This window comes from Littorina saxatilis, linkage group LG3 (assembly GCF_037325665.1).
Source record: "Littorina saxatilis isolate snail1 linkage group LG3, US_GU_Lsax_2.0, whole genome shotgun sequence".
Lineage (NCBI taxonomy): Eukaryota > Metazoa > Mollusca > Gastropoda > Littorinimorpha > Littorinidae > Littorina > Littorina saxatilis.
In genome coordinates this window covers 11,675,673-11,698,706 of record NC_090247.1, presented here as the reverse complement: position 1 = coordinate 11,698,706, position 23,034 = coordinate 11,675,673, and the positions used below count along the sequence as shown (strand labels likewise).

The 23,034-nt window shown below is 40.8% G+C and overlaps 1 long non-coding RNA gene across 1 annotated transcript in view; it reads left to right on the top strand.

Annotated features, from left to right (window-relative positions):
- LOC138961621 (uncharacterized) overlaps positions 1 to 23,034 on the top strand; it is a 177,068-nt gene that overhangs the window by 12,260 nt on the left and 141,774 nt on the right. The gene's annotated exons all lie outside the window — the stretch shown is intronic.

Below are 23,034 nucleotides of genomic sequence, written 5' to 3'. Positions count from 1 at the left end.
AACATTTAAAAGAAACTGATTCAACACACAATCTTAAGAAAAGCACACAATGTAGCGCTTCAGCACGTCGGCACACATACACAACAAATAGCTGCTAAAGCAATGAACAGTACATTGAAGTTGCTGTGTCTTCAATTGCTGTCCACATCTTCGACATTGCTAGCACTTTCGGCGACGGAACTGTCATTGTCTGCATCGACTTCAACAGCCAAAGTATGAGAGCCGCTGTCCATATCTTCTATGTCGGACACATGAGGTGGAATCACTGCTATCAAGCATTCTGATACCATCTATAGTAGAAGCAGGAACAATAGCGGCGTCAATAGCGATACTGTCGTCGTCGGCTTTGACTTCAACAGCGGCAGAAGTATCAGAGCTGTACAGCTTCACCAGCAGGGCTTCGCTCTTGGCTACGTTCTCTATTTTCAATGGAGGGGCTGCCGCAAACCTGGAAAAAACCTAACATTTTAGAACTCAGCTCATAGAATAAAAAAGATAGTGCTCTTTGCAATATTAGGCACAAAAAAAAAATGCTTTGGTTACGGTTTCATGGCCAAAAAAAATAGGGTAGGTAGGTCTATTAAACTTTTTTTTGTTTTTTTGTTTTTGTTTGGTTGGTCCCTCTTGAAATGATAAAAATAGTTTTCGAGAGTCATGCCAAAGTCCAGTTCGAAAGAGTCTTCGGGCTCGGCACTTATTTTCGTCGACCCAACACATTTTATCCCGAACAGTTTGCCGTCCAAAGTTGGATGAACATCATGAAAAATGTCCAAGGTTGCACTCTTCGAGTACCGACTTATCAGTTGTGTTTGTTCGATATGAACGCACTTTCCGAATACGATTGCAAATGCAGACGACATCTTTTTACGTTCGCGCAATGAACGAACGCACGAGACTGACTTCCCTTGGATGTGATATCAAGACAAGAGTTCGCCACCCAAAAGTGGACAATGTTGGTGGGAAAAAAATCAATATTTTCATTTGTTTGTTTGTGTTTCATGAAAGTGTTGTGTATGAAGTGTCTTTATTTATGGATAAAAAGATAATAGTTGTTGTGGGTTTTCTGTAATTGTTTGTTAATGCCGACGCTGGACATCTGATGGTGGTTACAGGAGGACAAAATGTAAAGCTATTTCTGATTGTTAACAACCTTGAAACAAATGTTATGCTTGCTCAATTGTGAACTGTGTAAGTACAGTTTGCAGTGCAGCAATTGCAACTTTATAGTAGATGGCCTTGGCTCAGAAATGGCGTCGAACTCCGCTTTCCCCCCACTCGGTTTATTCATGGCCTAATTTCTGTGAACAGAGCCACAGAAGGACAACGGAAAGAGATTTCTTGGATCTAAGACATGTTTACCTTTCCGTTTTCACTTCAAGTCGATAGCCGATGTTGTTCTTTTGGTCGCTGTGACGCAATTTGTGCTAACTATCGGCCGAGTTTTCTCGATTTGTTTGTGACATTTTACAGTGGGTCTAATTGGATTAATTTATTGCGATAGTGTTCGAGGACATAACATAGAAAATGAAGTTTTCCTGTTCTGCAAAGGCTGATGAAATCATAGAGTATCTTTCAGGCAGAAACGGTCAATGCATCGCCGAGTATTTTCCGGAAACAAACGAAGTGATGTTCATCACGTATTGTCGTAAGGAAACACGCGGATGAATCGTTCACTACAATGAGTTATCAAAAAATACAATCGCCGTTGTTCACTCAAATATTTGATGAGACTAGACCCGAGTATTATTTGCTGGATCAAAATTCATGGTTTGCGTTGTAGTTTGTACAGAAAATGGCTTCATAGGTGAAATGTGTCAATTTGCTGTAAGATGCATCGTGATGAACTACATTTTTGATCGGACTAATATTTTATCGGAAAGGTGTGAGCGGTCACATTCCATTGTTTCACGCGCGAAATCAATAAAGGGTGAAGCGTCATTGTGAATGAAGTCGTCATGGATGAAGGAAATAGAGAATGTAAAGGTAAATGTTTTGCTGTAATTGTGTTATCTAGCGTGATGAACTGCGTGGCTATGAATAAATGTTTGTAGTTTGTTAATTTGTCACAATGCAACGATGTTTGTTTTTCTGTATTGTTTAGCAAGTACTTGTGCGTAGTTTCCGATCTTGAGACAATTTTCAATTCGATTCCTACATGTGAAAAAATAAAAAAATGTGTATCGATCTTTTGTAAAGTGATGAACTTACATTTTATAGAAACAATTTAATGAAAGACTGGAGAAATAATCATAACTGGCATGATTTCACCAATAATTTGAAAAAAATAAAACCGTCAGCATGTTGTTATTTTGATAGACAAATGCAATGCCTAATGTCGACGTAGTTCATCACTTTTCAACAAATAAATTACACTGATCTAAAAGTTAGCGATTTTTGTTGTTATTTTAGAAATCAGTCATGAAAAAAATGCCTTAATCTAATTGTTTACCACGGATCTTCATATAGTTTTGATAAAATCAAACTTATCTCCTAGAATTACTTAATTGGCGTAGTTCATAACCTTACAGCAAGCATCTATTGCCAAATGTGTGTAAAGTGATGAACAAAGGTAACTTTTTTTTCCTTTGTCATTGATTGGAATTTTTTAAACAGTTACCTTTTACTTGTGTCAAGTTCAAAATCTGGGATGTTCAACTAATTACAAAATGTCTTCAAGTCACATGAGCATGCACAGTTCATCATCTTACATCAGATCTCTGCAATCTGATTTGTGTAAAGTTATGAACAAACACCAAAGTTTTCTCTATCTCACATTATTTTTTTGAACATATCATATTTGGAGTATTTTTAATCTTAAGTCATATATATTCTTCCATTTTCACTTATTTTGCTTATGTTCTGTCACCAAAGTGGTTTGCGGGTCTCATTATGTGTTCATCTTGTGATGTAAGGTGATGAACATTTTTCTTATTGGCGTCACTAAATCTTACTATGCTCGGTTTTTTCCTCCAATGTTCTATATTTTATGTCTGCCACCTAATGTAACTTGTTTAATGACATGTTAAATGAATTATGCAGACAGGACAGTCATTTATGTTCAATTTTTTGACAAGTTTGCTGTAATGTGATGAACATCTCCAGTTTTCATGTGATAACTTTTGAGTGCTTCAAGTTACAAGTTTTTTTTTGCCATTGATGTTACCCTCCTTTGATGTGTGTGTTCTGGATATGTGTATTGTGTTCTAGCTCTGTTCCGTTTGGATACTAATATGTGAAATGTGACTTTGTCACGCTGTAAAGTGATGAACAGAAAAGATGGATGAGTAATTTATGTAATTGTTTCTTGTTCACGAACTTGAATTTTGTCTCGTTGATGATAACATGATAATTTATGTCACTTGACATGATGTTTCAGATGACTTTCTAGATAACGTGCGACCTAAGTTTGATTTTCTAGTTTTTGTACTGAATAGAAACTTGCTGTTCATACAATTCAACATTTCATTGCTTTAAAAGTAAATATTTGCTTGCATTATCACTCTGAAATCTGCTACAGATGCTAATCGGTACATGAATGTGATTCCATGTATATTAACTGATAATTCTGTAAGTTTTTGCTATTTTTGAGTCACTTGAGAAAAAGTGACTCTATGTAATCGGTCAGTGTTAGTCTGTCCGGCCGGCCGTCCGGCCGGCCGTCCGTAGACACCACCTTAACGTTGGACTTTTCTCGGAAACTATCAAAGCGATCGGGCTCATATTTTGTTTAGTCGTGACCTCCAATGACCTCTACACTTTAACGATGGTTTCGTTGACCTTTGACCTTTTTCAAGGTCACAGGTCAGCGTCAAAGGAAAAATTAGACATTTTATATCTTTGACAAAGTTCATCGGATGTGATTGAAACTTTGTAGGATTATTCTTTACATCAAAGTATTTACATCTGTAGCCTTTTACGAACGTTATCAGAAAAACAAGGGAGATAACTAGCCTTTTCTGTTCGGCAACACACAACTTAACGTTGGGCTTTTCTCGGAAACTATAAAAGTGACCGGGCTCAAATTTTATGTGAACGTGACTCATTGTGTTGTGAATAGCAATTTCTTCCTGTCCATCTGATGCCTCATATAATATTCAGAACTGCGAAAGTGACTCGATCGAGCGTTTGCTCTTCTTGTTAACTGAGGCCCTCACATTGTTGTAAGGTGATGAACTGTCCTGCTGTTTATTTTTGTCGGGAACGTAATTCCAATTACTTTATTTTGAATTTTGTACATATTTATCCTTTTGGCTTCCTTTGTCAATTTACAACTGAAATTTGTAAGCTGTTTATTCAGGTTTCCTTTTAATTGGCATGTTTATCTTGTGACATGATGTAAGTGTGATGAACAGCATGTACGCACATTTTTGTCCACTGTTAACACAATAAATGTCCGATTTCTTCCAGACTTGTTGGGTTGTCTTTGTCATCTTTTTCTCTTTGAGGTGCAGTTTATAAAAACAACATTTTCTGAAAAACACTTTTTGTCACAGTTTCTAGACACCAATTCTGAGCCAAGGCCAGATATGTACTATTTCAAACTAACAATTAATTTTTGTCCTTCGCGACCACCATCAGACATAATTTTAATTTTTTCTGAAATACAACACACACTGCTTTGGAATTATATACACATTACATATGAACAAAACAAGCTCAGGTAAACTACAAACAATGCTTTTATTGATCATTACTGCATCAAAATGAGCAAAACACAGCCCCCCAAAAAATTTGGTCCAGTCGTAACCACCATCAGACATAATATGTCTAGTGATTTACAATCAAGACAACCCATTGAATAGGTAGGAATATACTGAAAATGTCATACCTTTGCATGAAGGCTATCAAAGTTTAATTACAAAGCAGCAAAAAACAATTTAATGACTTCACACTTGCAAACAAAAACATGCTGGAGACAGACTGGTTTTTGGAAGGTACTTGAGTCACTCAGGACTTACTAGTTTTGATGATAAGCGTATTCCTGTAAATGGGCAAAATGATTTGAAAGAGATTGAGCACAAAAGCGAAATGATTAAGGTTTCTTTGAGCTAAATAGCGCTTCAAGATTGTTAATAATACTTAAAGGCCCCCCCCCCCCCCCCCAACTGCCGCAACAAGAAAACTTTTTTTTTTAAATTCAGTGCTTGACGTCCCTTTGGTGTGGAATTGGTTGCACAATCAATTTCAACAGCATTAAATAGCAGGTTGTAATCTGAATTCTACACTATGCATTTAATTTCCTTTCAGATGCGGGAAAACAGCCAAAGTATAATTGACAAATGGCTACCTAAAAATCATAAGTAGACAAAAGTCAAAATTCTTAAAGATTCCCATCATGTTTTTCGGTTTTCAAGTATGAGGCCCCTGTTCTGGAGTGTGCCTTTAAACTGTTTCTGACCAAGGCTTCAAAATTACACAATTTGGAAGAACTGCTGCCTGTGCGTGCTCAGTTTCTCATCTAGTGCTAGGGTAACTTTCTTCTCCAAGCACGAGACTGGCTCTTCTGACAGATCTTCCTTCCCTGGCCAGTAATATACACCAGTGCCAGCAACCCCTCTCTCCCACATGAAGGAGATCAGTACAGTCTCATGTTCAGGATTATGACTCAGGATCTGAGCCACCCACTTGACTCCCTTCCATCTTTTTTCCCGGGAGGTTGATGCTCACCTCTTCCAGGTACTGGAGGACAGCCTCTCTGGCAGCCTTTGCCTTTCCCTTCTTTGTCTTTGCTTCTCTCTTTCTACCCCTCTTCCCCTTCACCCCAAGCACATTCTCAAACAATTCTCTCGCAGTTTTAGCAGCACAGTTTCTTTTTTTCTTCAGTTCTTTCAGTTTATCATTGATGCATTTCCTGAGTTCAGGAGAATTTCCAAGATGATACTGAAGGCTTGTCCTCTTTCGTGGTGATTTTTTGGCATGTTTCAGGATGGATGCAATCACAGCGCCAAACTGATTTGGCGCAATGTCTTTGAAAAGAATCTTTCTTGCCGCTCGCTCCTTTTTCTTGTTGAATGCAGACAGGGGCTGAGCTGGAATCTGGGTGGCATCCTGGGACTGAGCTGGTGTATGTGTGGCATCCTGGGGCTGAGCTGGCGTCTGTGTGGCATCGTCAGGCACAGGAGTGGACTGAGGTGCAGGTGACGTCTCCATGTCATCAGCGCCTGTTAACAGAGATGCATCAGCGTTAAAACCCCTCCCCAGGCTCTGATTATTTATCTGATCAGTTTTGTGATCAAGCATTCCACAAGCAAACAAGCATTGTCCGCCGGAGCGAGACATTGAATACCCCCGCCGTTGTTCAGAGTATTACCTCTGTCCTCACTCTGGACCCTCTTGTTCAAACCTCCATTGCGTTGTTCAAAAGCCTCATGTGCTTGAATGGGAGCACTTTCAAATTGAGAGAGTGAACAAACAAACTGACAGACAAACTGACAAAGCGTTTCCAGTATACCCCCCTCCCTTCAGGGCGGGGTATAATAACTAAAAAGTCTGCAATTGTCAGCAAAACTCAAACTGAAAGAAATTGACCTCGAACACAGCTGTCAAAATGACTGACTTCAGACTATAATCTCAAAAGTGAAATGCCCTAACACGTCAAAAATTGAAGAAAAAAAAGGCATTGACCCAAAACTGATTCAATGTACACCCCTTTAATGAACGAAATCCACTGAAAGTAGCTTTGTTTGCTGTTATAATACATGCCTGTGAGAAATTAAGCCGAAAATAGAAGAAAGCTGACAACAACAAAAATTGGGGGGGGGGGGGGGGGGGATTTTAACACTAGCCTACTTTTACCAAAATGAGAATGTCTGCAATCTATTCTTATGGTGGTTACAAAGGACCAAAATCCAGTCAGCTGGTGGTTACAATGGGCCAAAACAACTTCCCGCCAAACTTGACGGTAGTTACGAAGAGACCAAAACCAGTTTTTGTCCCGTTTTGAAGAAAAACATTGCGCGATCGCGTAATGCTGAAAACCAGCAAGATTCAAACGTTCTCCGCCAACAGTGGAAGAGAACGAGTCAATCCTGTTAACACAATGCATAACTGGTAGGTTTTTATGCTAGATTCGCTTAGAAAAGTTGCAGATAATCTGATGGTGGTTACAATCTGACGGTATTACAAGTTTTGACAAGGAAAAAATCGATGGACAAAGCCCAAGCCACTTACCGTTTGCACCGTTGGCAGCCATGTTTGCAGAAGTTGATAATCTCGCTGGAAACGAGATTTCACACTCTTGTCGTGGAAACAAACGATAAAAAGATTGACCTGATTTTTCAATACAAATTACTGCTATCTTACGGTGGTTACAATCGGACAAAGTCTGAATAATCCGAGAAACAAACTCGAACTGGTTTATTGACTCACATGCGAAGCAAAAGTGAGTCTATGTACTCACCCGAGTCGTCCGTCCGTCCGTCCGGACGTCCGTCCGTCCGTCCGTCCGGAAAACTTTAACGTTGGATATTTCTTGGACACTATTCAGTCTATCAGTACCAATTTTGGCAAGATGGTGTATGATGACAAGGCCCCAAAAAACATACATAGCATCTTGACCTTGCTTCAAGGTCAAGGTCGCAGGGGCCATAAATGTTGCCTAAAAACAGCTATTTTTCACATTTTTCCCATTTTCTCTGAAGTTTTTGAGATTCAATACCTCACCTATATATGATATATAGGGCAAAGTAAGCCCCATCTTTTGATACCAGTTTGGTTTACCTTGCTTCAAGGTCAAGGTCACAGGAGCTCTTCAAAGTTGGATTGTATACATATTTTGAAGTGACCTTGACCCTGAACTATGGAAGATAACTGTTTCAAACTTAAAAATTATGTGGGGCACATGTTATGCTTTCATCATGAGACACATTTGGTCACATATGGTCAAGGTCACTTTGACCCTTATAAAATGTGACCAAAATAAGGTAGTGAACCACTAAAAGTGACCATATCTCATGGTAGAAAGAGCCAATAAGCACCATTGTACTTCCTATGTCTTGAATTAACAGCTTTGTGTTGCATGACCTTGGATGACCTTGACCTTGGGTCAAGGTCACATGTATTTTGGTAGGAAAAATGTGTAAAGCATGTGAGTCGTATGGGCTTTGCCCTTCTTGTTATTTGTATGAATACTAGTTTTTTTATCGACTTCCATTAAATTTCGCGTTGCCTAGCAGTGATGATTTGTATACGAAGCTGTCGTCTGCTCGGCGAAAGCGATCCGCGAAGCAAGCGAAGTTTCGACCATGAATGGACAAAATCTTGTAACCACCGTCAGGGTCGATTAAAAACGCTAAAAATGGTTGTACCACACACTCAAAAACACTCTTTTTGTGTAAAAGAGGCAGAAAAATGTTTTGACTAAAGATCCCTTTGGGGTAAGATAGGTTAGAAATGATCCAGCGTGTGCAGTGTATGGAAACTGAGAGTCCCCCTTCTCTGACCCATTTTGTGTTTGTAAAATATCAACCCATTCAGACATTCAAATCCACAAAAAAAAACCACAGGAATACTTTACAAAGCCAGTTTATCTTATCTGTCTCTTGAAAGCTTTATTGATCGACGTGTGTTATTTCCAACACCACATGGACAAAAGCAGCCTTGTTTGTGTGTTGTCAAAGTTGGTCCGCTAGTAAATGGCGAACTTTTGTCACACCCTCATATCCATGCATTATTAACATCTAAAAGTAATATAAAGCCTTAGATAGCATAAAATAGCTCGTGCACTCAATCTATTTTTAGACGGAATCAAACATGGCCACCACTCAGATGTAAACAAACTGTGTTTGAGCACGGCTTGTGCACACCAGTACTTTCAGTTTACAGATAATGAATAGACACCAAACACAAACTGATCGGCAACAAAGACAAAACTGGACAATGACAATAGCTTTACTCTATAATTGGTGACTGGTCGACCTGTCACACTGTTAAACATGGTTATCAATTTTGTACTTGTTTTGCATGGTAGCGCGCGAATAAACGTGTCGTTTAATCGTTTTCGAGCTGGTTTATGGTTGATAAAAAAAGATTACTCAAAGATGCCTCAAATTACGGAAAAGTACCAGCTGCATTCCTGATTTTCATTTGGGGGGGTAAACAGGTCTGCAGTAGTCAAACAGATCGTTTGCATTGCCAATGATGGCTCGTCCTGCCTTGACTGCCGTGGTTGCGTGATGCCTAACAACAGCGCTTTCTGCACTTGAAGTCGTCAAGCGCACAGGAAATGTCGCTGAAAGGCCCCTTCGATTTATACTGTGCAGCACAGCCGGCCGTCGGTCCACTGGATGATGTTTTCCACAGGTAGATGCCGCATGGTCTTCAGATGGTCCAGCGCATGTTGAGTGAAATGGAACACTGCGTTGTAGTCGTGGACCTTGTCATTGGAAATGAAGACCAGCGACTCTGTGACAGTATCCATAAAGAGGAGGCACTTGTAGTAGCAGACTATTGGGTGAACTGTTACTTGCTCGTGGTGCCAGTGAGCAGCCTGGACTTCATCTTGATGAGATCATGTAAAGTTTTCCGCAAAGTCCAAGACCATGCCCACTGACTTAGACGGGAAGGGGTGCATTGACGTCATCTCCTCAAACCGCGCATTTTGCCAGTTAGCACGAAACAGATGCTCAGCAAGGAACACCACCTCTTCCTTCAGCTCGGCGTAGAGTTGCTGCATGGTTCCATTTTTTCTCACGAGCACTTTTCTGGTCACTGTTTTTCTGTTGAAGTTGTGTACTTTTGACTCCCACTTGGTCCATGTCATGGGGGCTTGGTGCTGCAGTAGCCTATCCAAATGGTTCTGCAGGCTGTCGCTGGAGCAGTTTAAGCAGTCGCCATATGCACAGGCTTTCAGCCACGATCCATGCTGTCTCCCACAAGTGATGATGTCCACTGCATGGTAAACGTGTCGGATGCGGCAGTTGTTGTCCAGACGAGCTGCATCCGCATTTACGGTCCGAAGCTTGAGCTCCACATTGGTGCAGTACTCACAAAGACAAACGAACATGAGCTGGTCTGCATTTAGCAAACTTGCTGAAGCTCACAGGGTTCTCTGCAACCCCACTGTAATCAGAGTACAAGTCTTTCAACGGCTTTCTAAGGATTGATGCTGGTTTGCCCGTCTTGCTGGAACTAGTTTCTTGGAAGGAAGTGGACAAGAAACGGCCTCAAAAAACGTCCCTGCCTCTTTCTCCTTTTGCGCCGTCAACTTTTGGAATGGACTTGTCGAGTTGAATCGAACAGCCGACTTGACCGTGGACCTGTGGACCCTCAACACCGAACTTGTGAATCGCTGGCTCTTCTTCTGGTCCTTTCGTTTAACATAGAGCGATATATCATTAGTCGACGTTTTGCAACAAACTCCTTTGTCAGGTTCTTGGAACAGCTATTTTTCACATTTTTCACATTTTCTCTGAGGTTTTTGAGATTTAATACCTCACCTATATATGATATATTGGGCAAAGTAAGCCCCATCTTTTGATACCAGTTTGGTTTACCTTGCTTCAAGGTCAAGGTCACTGGAGCTCTTCAAAGTTGGATTGTATACATATTTTGAAGGGACCTTGACCCTGAACTAAGGAAGATAACTGTTTCAAACTTAAAAATTATGTGGGGCACATGTTATGCTTTCATCATGAGACACATTTGGTCACATATGATCAAGGTCAAGGTCACTTTGACCCTTATGAAATGTGACCAAAATAAGGTAGTGAACCACTAAAAGTGACCATATCTCATGGTAGAAAGAGCCAATAAGCACCATTGTACTTCCTATGTTTTGAATTAACAGCTTTGTGTTGCATGACCTTGGATGACCTTGACCTTGGGTCAAGGTCACATGTATTTTGGTAGGAAAAATGTGTAAAGCAGTTCTTAGTGTATGATGTCATTGCTAGGTTTAGTTATTTGACCTTGTCAAGGTCATGTAAAGGTCAAGGTCAAGCATGTGAGTCGTATGGGCTTTGCCCTTCTTGTTTCTTTGGTTCTGGTTTTGGTTCGTTGGTCTTCGCTGGTTCCAGCAGTTGCTTGGCAGCGATTCTGGAACTCCGCAACGGCTCCGTCATTGTTGTCGCAGGTCACTCAGGGTTGACACAAGAGATAAGGATATTTTCTGTCTTTCAAAGTTGGGGTAAATCGACCCCAGTTGGATGCTTGACAACGCAGATCGCAAAATACCACTCGTCAGCCATGTTGGTTTTACAGGAAGAGCCTTATTTTGTAAGTCGCAATCCCATTGGTTGATGTTATTCAATCAGAGACGTGTTTATACAGAAAAACATGCGCTACCATAACGACAAGTTGACCGAACATAATGACAGGACCACCCAACATAACGACAAAACCCCACTGAAAAAAATGCCTTACCAGAAAGACAAGTTGACCGAACATAATAATAGAAGGGTTAACCAATAGAAGCACTCAACATAATGACAAAACCACCCTACATAATGGCAAGTTGACCCACCGTAATGACAAAACCACCCAATATTATGACATGTTGACCCAACATAATGACAAAACCACCCAACATAATGACATAAGCACCCAACATGACAAAATCACCCAACACAATGACAAAACCACCCAACAGTATGACATGACCACACAACATGACAAAACCACCCAACATATTGACACGATCACCCAACATAATGACATGACCACCCAACATAATGACATAAGCACCCAACATAATGACATAAGCACCCAACATCATGACAAAATCACCCAACACAATGACAAAACCACCCAACATAATGACAAAACCACCCAATATTATGACATGTTGACCCAACATAATGACAAAACCACCCAACATAATGACATAAGCACCCAACATCATGACAAAATCACCCAACACAATGACAAAACCACCCAACATAATGACAAAACCACCCAACAGTATGACATGACCACCCAACATAATGACAAGTTGACAACATAATGACATAAGCACCCAACATCATGACAAAACCACCCAACATGACAAAACCACCTAACATGACAAATACACCCAACATCATGACCAGTTGACCACCCAACATCATGACAAAACCACCCAACATCATGACAGAACCACCCAAAGTCATGACAAGTTGACCCAACATAATGTTTTGTATCAAGATAAGTTGTCATAAGGCAGTTGAGGCGTTCCAATGTTACTTGTGCATGTCAAGGTAGTGGATGGAGCTGTTGACGAGTACCCAGAAAGGACCAGCAACACACACATAGACGACAGCGATGGCACAGACCATCATCATGATGTTGTCTGACTTGATGTCTTCCAAAACACTCCTGTTTGAGATTTGGCGTTGTGGTACCCATGTAGAAAAAGGTAGCAATGTCATGTCTGTGATAGATGATCCCAGCAGCGCTTTCGAAGAGGTTGTTGAACCTGTTCCCTTTGGAGCTGCCAATCTGATTACGTCTCTGAACATGTGGGAGGGACAAATATGCCAGCCAATCGTCTTGACACCTGTTCTTTTCGTCACCTCTTGGTCCAAGGACATCGCATGCAGTCCGTATGAGCCTGATTGCTGCTGGTTCGCTTGCGGAGTTCTTGAAACGATAGAATGCTGGCAGCAAATCTCTCCCGAGGTTCTTCTTCCACTGCTCCCGTACTTCAAACGTATTTAAAGCCCGTTCTGTAGCCGCAGACAATCCCAGGAGAAAATGGGCATTGCAGAAGAGAAACTCCAGGCCAGTACCATCCTGCAACATATCCTCCTTCTGTTCAGACAACTTCTTCCCGACAGACTTCATCACTGCAGCGCGGTCAGTCATTGTTGAAACCATGTGCCTGAAGATATCTTTGAGGGCAGTGTCTGTTTCTTCATCAGTTGTGGATCCTAAGGAGGTAATTTCATTCATAATTGTCATTGTGAGGTCAATCAGAGTGTGTTTTCTCAATCAACAGCTGAACAGGGTCTTTCCTGGCAAAATTGTATAGGCATAGATAAAAATGTCCACCAAAATACCGGTGTGACTTGGAATAATAGGCGGTGAAAAGTAGGATATGCGCCAAAATGGCTGCGATCTGCTGGCCGATGTGAATGCGTGATGTATTGTGTCACACGGCATAAACAAATCCCTGCGCCTTAAATATGCGCGCGATATAAATTGCATAAAATAAAAATAAAATAAACATAAAAAATAAATCTCTGGGCTTAGAACTGTACCCACAGAATACGCGCAATATAAGCCTCATATTGATTGATTGATTATATCTCTATCCGCCCATTGTTCAAAAGTGAATACATTTATAACTATTTCTTAGTTGTCTGTTTTCAACTGCACAGAGCTTTGGAGAGATTCAATTACTGTTCTTGTCATTTTTGACTCACATGCGAAGCAAAAGTGAGTCTATGTACTCACCCGAGTCGTCCGTCCGTCCGTCCGTCCGTCCGTCCGGAAAACTTTAACGTTGGATATTTCTTGGACACTATTAAGTCTATCAACACCTGATGTGGCCTGATGGTGTATGGTTACAAGATCTCAAAAAACATGTGCGGCAACTTGACCTCACTTCAAGTTCAAGGTCACAGGGGCCGTAATTGTTGTCTTAAAAACGACCATTTTTCACATTTTCGCATTTTTTTCTGAAGTTATTGAGAATGGCAACCTTAGCTATGTATGCTATACTGGGCAATGTAAGCCCTATCTTTGGACACCAGTTTGGTTGACTTTGCTTCAAGGTCAAGGTCGCAAGGGTCCTTTAAAGTTGGATTGTATACATATTTTGAAGTGACCTTGACCCTGAACTATGGAAGATAACTGTTTCAAACTTAAAAATTATGTGGGGCACATGTTATGCTTTCATCATGAGACACATTTGGTCACATATGATCAAGGTCAAGGTCACTTTGACCCTTATGATTATGTGACCAAAATAAGGTAGTGAACCACTAAAAGTGACCATATCTCATGGTAGAAAGAGCCAATAAGCACCATTGTACTTCCTATGTCTTGAATTAACAGCTTTGTGTTGCATGACCTTGGATGACCTTGACCTTGGGTCAAGGTCACATGTATTTTGGTAGGAAAAATGTGTAAAGCAGTTCTTAGTGTATGATGTCATTGCTAGGTTTAGTTATTTGAAGGTCAAGGTCATGTAAAGGTCAAGGTCAAGCATGTGAGTCGTATGGGCTTTGCCCTTCTTGTTCTTGCATGTTGTAAATAGAGATATCGCAGCTATTTGCTTGGCGCGAATGTCGTGTAGCATGACGGTGGAAACATGTACTGCGATTCCGTGAAACAGTCATGTTTGCTGCATGGAAATAAAGGCAAATTTTGATAGCAATTTTTACGTTTTTGCAACGCATGAATGGTAATTCAAGCGTAGAATGATATAAAATTATCAAATTTTTTATCTTTAAAAACACTAGTGAAGTGGCCTAGCGGTTAAGACATCGGCCCCGACATTTCCAGGCCCCGAGGCCTTGAGTTCGAATCCCTGCCAAGTCGTTTATTTTTTCTGCTCGATCCTTCTCGACAAATATGCTCAGCTCTGAGAGAGCAAACCGGATGTTACCACTGCAAAATTCAAGCGTTGACTGAAGCTCTCAAGGTCATACACGCTGTATAGGTGGGGTTTCGGGTAGTGTTTGTTGTACAGAATTCTGTACATGATTTTATCCCTATTTTTCAACCTCGTAGCCCCGGAAAGTCATAAATAGACCACAGCTTTAAGGTTTTGTACTGCATCATACTTATCTCTACAGACTTAGCAATCTGTGATCTAGAACATTTCAATCCCCTCACCTAACACATTCAACCATTCAGAAGCAAAATCATGTTTTACATGTTCTTTCTTTCTAAATTGTTCAAGTGCAATCACAATCTGGTTTGTCAGTCGGATACCTGTTCCTAAAAATTGAGAACATGAGTGCACATTTGACCAGTCAATGCCAACATCATCAAGTTCTTTGTTTATCATGTTCACATAAGAAGTCTCTTTCAAGAATGCAGCATCAGCTGAAGAAACAGCAATGTTATTGAAGGATTTTTCAGTCTTCTGGATCAGTGCCTTCACACGTTCTGGATATGTAGAGTCACAAAGCAGCCGACTGAACCAAACAGATACCTGCACACAAACACATATACATTGCTTACTTTTTTTTCTTAGCTACAGAGAGAGAGAGGGAGAGGCAGAGGGATTTTAGGCGTTGCCTAGTCTTACAATGCGTCCTTGCTAACTAACATGAATACAAAACAGAACATGAAAACATTATAAGAGCAAAAAAGGTTGACGGCAAAAATAATCGTATGATAATAAATGGCATTTAAAGGCAAAGAAAAAGTTATAGCATGGGTGCAACTCTGTCGGCTACACGCCGGCAGCCGGTTTTTGGTTTCATCGGCTGCCGATGTTTTTGTTCCAGGAGAGTTTTTTTTTGGCATTTTAAATACTAAAAAAGCTGGACCCCAACTTTTGTCGGTTTTTGGAATTTTCCAGGTTGCACCCATGTTATAGTATTTGATACTATTAAATACAATAACAGCAATAGAAATATGAAAATAGAAATAATGGCAATGAAGATGATGTCATAACAAAAATAACAATACTAACTGTAAAAAAAAAAAATAACAGCAATAATAATGATGATAATGGTTGTAATAATAATAATAATAATAATAATAATTGTCAGTAAGTACTGGTGTCACATGATGATTGGCTAATGGCGATGCGCTAAAACTGTTAGCGCACTCTTGGAGTGCGCTAACTTTTCCACAGAGCGTATTCTTCCGCCCTTTGCCTAAGCGAGACTGTGCTCTCATCCTCAGAATTAATTAATGACATGTACTGATGTAGCTTATATTCTCCACAATACCAAATGACAATACATTCCCTGCTTCTCAATTAAAGCAGAAGTGGTTTTTTTCTGACAGATTGCATGTGCCAGTGCCAGTGATCTAAAAATAGAAGCCGCTGTGTTTCATCTAATTTTTGCCGACTTGCATAGATTCTTCTCATATGCTGTGTTAGTGGCATGTAGCTTATCATCCACATTACCAAATGATGAGTTAGTATACAATTCTCAGCGGCTAACAGAAAACACAAGTGTTATTCCGATAACGTACCAGCTAGACCAGTTTGGAAGACTGACTCGATCGACTCTGTAGCAGACTACACAGAAATACGACTAGGCTACATCAGTTCAGTAAATGAATGGTTTCCGAATTATTATTTCAAGGCAAGAACAATCGTAATCGAAAAAGTGTAAGGTTCAGAACGTTCTTACCATATATAAGACTTATTACCAGCTTGCCTCATGCGTGCAGACTCAGTGCAGACTGCAGTGGTTCCATTGCCCAGGTAGCCTAGCAGACGACATTAACCCCGCTCAGCAAATTAACATGTTGGGCAAATATGAACGAAAAAACGATGGGGATATAATACGTGTAGGGTTCAGAGCATTCTTACCGTTCATATTTAGTATCAGACTCCCCGATGAGTGAAGATACAACACGAGAAATATGCCACATTTGTTTTGAAAATGTGCGAACCGTCGAGTCCCGCTTCGAGTCAATTCAAGGGGAGTCACTCCGCACAGTCAATCCGTCGAAGCTCGACTGGAGGTTTCGAATCGCAAATAATGAAGAGCACAGTCCTTTCTCCGAGTTCAAATGAGGTCTCCCTGAAAGATAATCACTGTTCAGATTAACGCTACACTGGAATTTACCAACAGAAATTAAAATGCGTGTGACGAAAGCACGACACACTTGAGACACCCCACACAAAAGTAGATCTTTTACTGTACACGACCTGACCACACAGTTATGCCTATTGCAAAATGTGCGTTTGGAATCTTCTTTTTTCTATGGCGGTACTGACAATATCGTTATTGAAACAATCCCAGTGCACTAAGGGATTTATAGAGCAAATCTCGAAAATAATTATTGAACTTATAACTGTTTGTTATTTTGCTTGCTTGCCGTTAATGAATAATGAATTTTCTCGATTTGCTCTATAAATCCCTTAGTGCACTGGGATGTCTCAATAACTTAAATACTACTACTACTACTAAAAAAAATAAAATAAAAAAAAAAGTGACGAGCAATAGAAACATATGGTCCAAATGAAACAACGGCAAGCAAGCAAAATAACAAACAGTTATAAGTCATTTGTATTTTACAAAAGATGACCGACAACATAGCAAAAGGAAGAAAAGAACTACAACAAAGGATATACCAACACAACAGTAACAACAGAAACAGCAACCCTGAAAAGAGACTGCTATAAGATAACTGGTATGTATGATAACATTAGGACGGTTTAATACATCGGAGTAAACCCATTTTAAATCACCACTAGGTTACGATAACGGTGGAACGCTCCACTTGGAATCAGATTTGAAACAAATGTCTGTGTATTTGCTTCTTAAAGGCTTTGACTGAGTACGACTTCAATCAATGGAAAAAGTAGAAAACGTTACATATCAAAACATTTCCAAGTTACGTTTAACAAAAGGCAATATCAACAGAGTTACAGCACTCAATCACTGCAAGAAAAAGGGAACGTAAATAGAGAGCAAACAAGAAAACAAAACGAGAACAATGGAGCAAGAAGGAGAGAAAACTAGAAAGTGAAGCGGAAATGAGAAAGACAGAAATACTGAACAGAGAAAGGAGACAGAATGAGAGAATAACAGACAGTGAACACCAAAGGATACAGAGACAAAAACAGGTTCTAAGGAAAGATAAAGAGCAAAGGTACATGCAAATCTTTATAAAGAAAAAGACAAGAAATCAACATTAAAGTAAACGCGTACATACCCTATATGGCGTCAAAAAACCACACAAAAGCCGCAGTGACTTTATTTCACGGAGTCACCGTGCACCAAAAGCCGCTGAGCGAAACGAATAAGTGACGACTAAAACGTGACGTTTTATAATGACGTAAAAACTGGACTGACGACACGCTGACTTTCTACCACATAATCGAACACACGGGTCAAGAAAGACAACCTACGGGATTAGAAAAAGTAACTTTACAGCGGTTCTTTCCCTTAGACCAAAACCTACAACTAAAACAAAGGAAGCAAGCTGAAGGCTTACTTAGCAAAGGCCAAACGTTTCCTAATAGTCTTGAAAGAGAAGAATTCAAATCAAAAACACGAAACAACAAACGCACTGACAAAGGCAGAAAGGGAAACAGATTAAATATATGCCAAACGATTAATAAGAACAAACAAGGGTGGAAACTATAAGGGCTCACAAGTTAAAAGTCACTAAAGGGAAGGACAAAGCTCTTACAGTCTATCTCTCTGTGCACTGAGAGAACAACAAGGCTTAATTGAGGAAGTTAAGGGAAGTAGGGGAATCAGCAGGTAAAGCGACAAGAACTGGTTAAAGGTGACTACTTGACAAACGATTTAACAGCACAAACGGCGGTTTACGGACTATATATTACGACACACAGAAACAAAGAGAATCGTAAATAAAGTGAAAGAAAACCAGCCCACACACAGGGGCAAGAACAATGACAATTATTTTATAATACATAAATAGCTCAGAAAGCTGAATTCTTGAATTTCTTCTTCTTACTTTGATTTTTTCAAAAATCCGGATGTACACGAATTGGTGTTCATCTCAACTAGGCGTTATGCATCATAGATATAATAAGGTTGTATTGTAAAACGGGGTCATGATCAGTGATGCAAAGGAAAAGCTCTCTCACTGCAAATTCGTATCTGTGTTTTTTGACAGCACGCTTTGTTCAAACAGAGTTTGTTTTTTCCCTGCAATGTACGGCCCCCGGCGTGAGCGGACACCTGACATGTACGGACACATTTGCTCCGCACGGAGTATTTTCCTTCTATATTTGCCCCCCCCTTAAACGGACACCTGCAAAACGTGGACACGGACACTCATTTTCGGTCCCAACAGCAGGTCATACCTCCAATGTACGGACAGACCATCGTCAAATTTTCACCACAACAAAATCGATAACAGAGCAGTCCGGCTCTTGGTGCAAAGATCACAGCCGCAATGGCGTGACGACAGTCACTGGTAACTTGAGTGCACCTGTACCCATCAGGAGGGGGGGGGGGGGGGGTAGTTTTGGTCAGGAGTGGAGTACATGCGAAGATGCCAACATGAAACTGCACTGTGCTCTTTATTCTTGTCTGTTGGACGTAAACAACAGAAACCACAGTCGATGAAGGTCCTGAGCGAAAGAGAGTGAAAAACCGGCCACAGTTCTCAGCATCGTGTGTCTGTGTGTAACCTCTTTCATTGACAAGATACTCTTGTTTCCTCTCAGCCTTGACCAGTGAGTCGGTTGCCTAATCTGTGAACCCTTCAGTTGTCTTGCTGTGTCAAAAGTTACGACACAGTCAACTGGTTTTGCTCTGAGTGAACAGTTGGAGCTGACCTCTCTGGCCACAGCCCAACAGTACATGGCTGGAGGGAGTGAGAGAGAGAGGGAGGCGGGGGGGGGGGGGGTGGGGTGGAGGGGTAGCTGGCTAAATTCTGTGGGGTGTCCGGTGTCACTGCATGTCAGCAGGAAGAGCATTGGAGAGAAATAGAGAGGTGTACTCTTCCACACAATTTCCAAGCATCAGTTGTCACGGCTTGGGGTAGGCATCAGTGAGGGAGAGTGGGAGCTGTGTTATGTACAGTGTATTTCCGACTGAAGAGTGAAAAGTCACTGCCATGCCACATGATCGGCATGCAGTCAAGAAAGCCAGACAAGATGAAAATAAATTACATGATTATGACATGCAGCTCTATCTGCTGCTATTTATTCAAACTGGGTTTCAAGCTTATTCTTGCAAAGCATCTGCACACGCTCCTCTGTGCTGTGTTTGTGTGGCTGCTTTCGTATGTCAGTGCATGGTGAGTGTGTTCACTGCCTTGAGGATTTATTTTATCTCTTCTTTTCAACACTTTTCATACAAATCATTTTTACAGAACGTTTAAAGAAGTATTAGGAGTTTATTGTTTAGTAGCCACAAGAAGTGATTAGCATAGACTCCATCCTGTTGTGTGTGTGTCTCTGTGTGAGTCAGTGTATGGGGGAGGGGGTGGTGTGGTCACCCCTCCCGTGACCGGACACCTGCAATGTACGGACAGTTTTGCTATGGCCCAAGGGTGTCCGTTCATGAGAGGGACTGCTGTACCCAAATTTAAAGGGATTTTTATTGTCAACTCGGAGCGTGCTCTAACTTATCAACATAGCGTTCTCTAACTTATCAACATAGCGTTGCTGCATCAATATAGCCTGTGGAGCTGTTTCACCATAGCCTGTGATGCTGTATCAATATAGCCTGTGGTGCTGTATCAATATAGCCTTTGGTGCTGTATCAATATAGCCTGTGATGCTGTACCAACATTGCCTGTGGAGCTGTATCAACATAGCCTGTGGTGCTGTATCAATATAGCCGGTGATGCTGTATCAACATAGCCTGTGATGCTGTAACATAGCCTGTGGAGCTGTATCAACATAGCCTGTGGAGCTGTATCAACATAGCCTGTGGAGCTGTATCAACATAGCCGGTGATGCTGTATCAACATAGCTTGTGATGCCATTTGAACATAACCTGTGGTGCTGTATCAATATAGCCGGTGATGCTGTATCAACATAGCCCTGTCGCGATATAACCCTTCGTGGTTGAAAACGACGTTAAACACAAAATAAAGAAAGAATCAACATAGCCTGTGGTGCTGTATCAACATAGCCTGTGGTGCCATTTGAACATAGCCTGTGATGCTGTATCAACATAGGCTGTGATGCCATTTGAACATAACCTGTGGTGCTGTATCAATATAGCCGGTGATGCTGTATCAACATAGCCCCGTCGCGATATAACCCTTCGTGGTTGAAAACGACGTTAAACACAAAATAAAGAAAGAATCAACATAGCATGTGGTGCTGTATCAACATAGCCTGTGGTGCCATTTGAACATAGCCTGTGATGCTGTATCAACATAGGCTGTGATGCTGTTTGAACATAGCCTGTGATGCTGTATCAACATAGCCTATGATGCTGTTTGAACATAGCCTGTGATGCTGTATCAACATAGCCTGTGATGCTGTATCAACATAGCCTATGATGCTGTTTGAACATAGACTGTGATGCTGTATCAACATAGCCTGTGATGCTGTATCAACATAGCCTGTGATGCTGTATCAACAGAGCCTGTGATGCTGTTTCAACATAGCCTATGATGCTGTTTGAACATAGCCTGTGATGCTGTATCAACATAGCCTGTGATGCTGTATCAACATAGCCTATGATGCTGTTTGAACATAGTCTGTGATTCTGTATCAATATAGCCTGTGATGCTGTATCAACATAGCCTATGATGCTGTTTGAACATAGCCTGTGATGCTGTTTGAACATAGCCTGTGATGCTGTATCAACATAGCCTGTGATGCTGTATCAACATAGCCTGTGATGCTGTTTGAACATAGCCTGTGGAGCTGTAACAACATAGCCTTCGATATTGTTTGAACATTGCCTGTGATGCTGCATTGACATGTAACGGGGTGGTGGGTTGGTAGTGTGGGGGTGTGGTAGGAAAGGGTAGAGGTGGTTGGAGAGTAGGGATAGGTAGGGAATAGATTCTTCACTCAACAATAGGAATCAGTGTTCACAGTGTTTTATTTCTGCTACTAACATATAGTCGACAAAAGCACGATGGCAGACTAATAAAAGACAAAAGAGACAAAAAACAAATCATTAGTCATGGTTTCAAAATACATCAAAAGTCAAAGTAAAAATACAATACAAGAACATCAATAATTCAGAATAATAAGTGGCAAAACTAAAGTGGCATTGGCTAACTATGACGTGGCAGTGGCAAGGCATGAAGACACTATAAAGTCAAACATTCATTCGATGCAGTCAAACAAGAAATCAGTTCAATTAATGGCAATGACTGACAGAGGAGCGAGACATGTACTTGACCATCACAACACAGGACATCACATTCTCAACAGCCTACCTCTGGCTCAGGAACACTTCAGCGCCCAAACATTCGCCACACTCAACGACATGTTACAATACAGCTGAAGGACAAGAAAATCTTAAAGAGCGCAGTCACACCAAGACTAAGTTTATTTCCAAGGAATCAACCAAGGAGACTGGGGAATGCGAGAGGAGTTTCACTCAAACAGCATAGCAAAGAAATAAGATCAGTCATAACGAAACAGACAAGGAATGACAGAGACTAACATAGAACACCAATTGCGTAGTAATGCCAATACAACATCATAATGAAATTATGACTGATAATTAACATAGTAAAACATCATCAAAGAAAAGTAAAATTTGTCAAGAAAATAATGGTTATGCCCCTTGCCACGTCAGTAGACAACAATAATTCATGTAATTTGCCACCAGGATAACTAAATTGAAATATCAAAGTGAATAATATTGATTACATTGGTTACATTTAGCACATCTAGGTTAGAAGATTGAACATAATTGCCACCATCAAATAAAGTAATATTCAAGGCAATTTAAGACATTGACGGTTTGAATTGTGCCGTAAAATACAAAGGGGGATGGGAACGCCAAAGTGAGATGGTAATCTTATGTTACTGAAACTAGAAACTGGGGTGATGGCGCTAACATTCCAACTGACAACAGTGAATGGGTCACTAGTTTGCCTTTAGAAAACAGCATAGTTCTTAGATTATCCCTGACAACTTAATCCCAACTGGTAGAGTATTCATGGAGAACAACATCTACAAATTAGCAACCAATAGTCCATGAATCCAAATCCTATCATGTCTTGCACGTCTCGGAACGTGGCGCCGCCTGGTGTTGTGCGTCGCAAATCCACAAGGCGTTGACAGTTTGCTCCCATGTTGTAAAACTGGGAGCCCTTGAGGTAGGAGATGTACCGTTTTTTGTCATCCAGGGTAAAGGCATACACATACAAGCCCATGGACGCGCCCTTCGTCACCATGTCGCGGAAAGTTTGTTCATTCCAGGGATTCTTGTTGATGAGGATGTGTAAATGTTTTGTTTGACCAAATCTTACGACACAGTCGCAAGATTCGTCTTCCTCTTCGCTCCACGATCC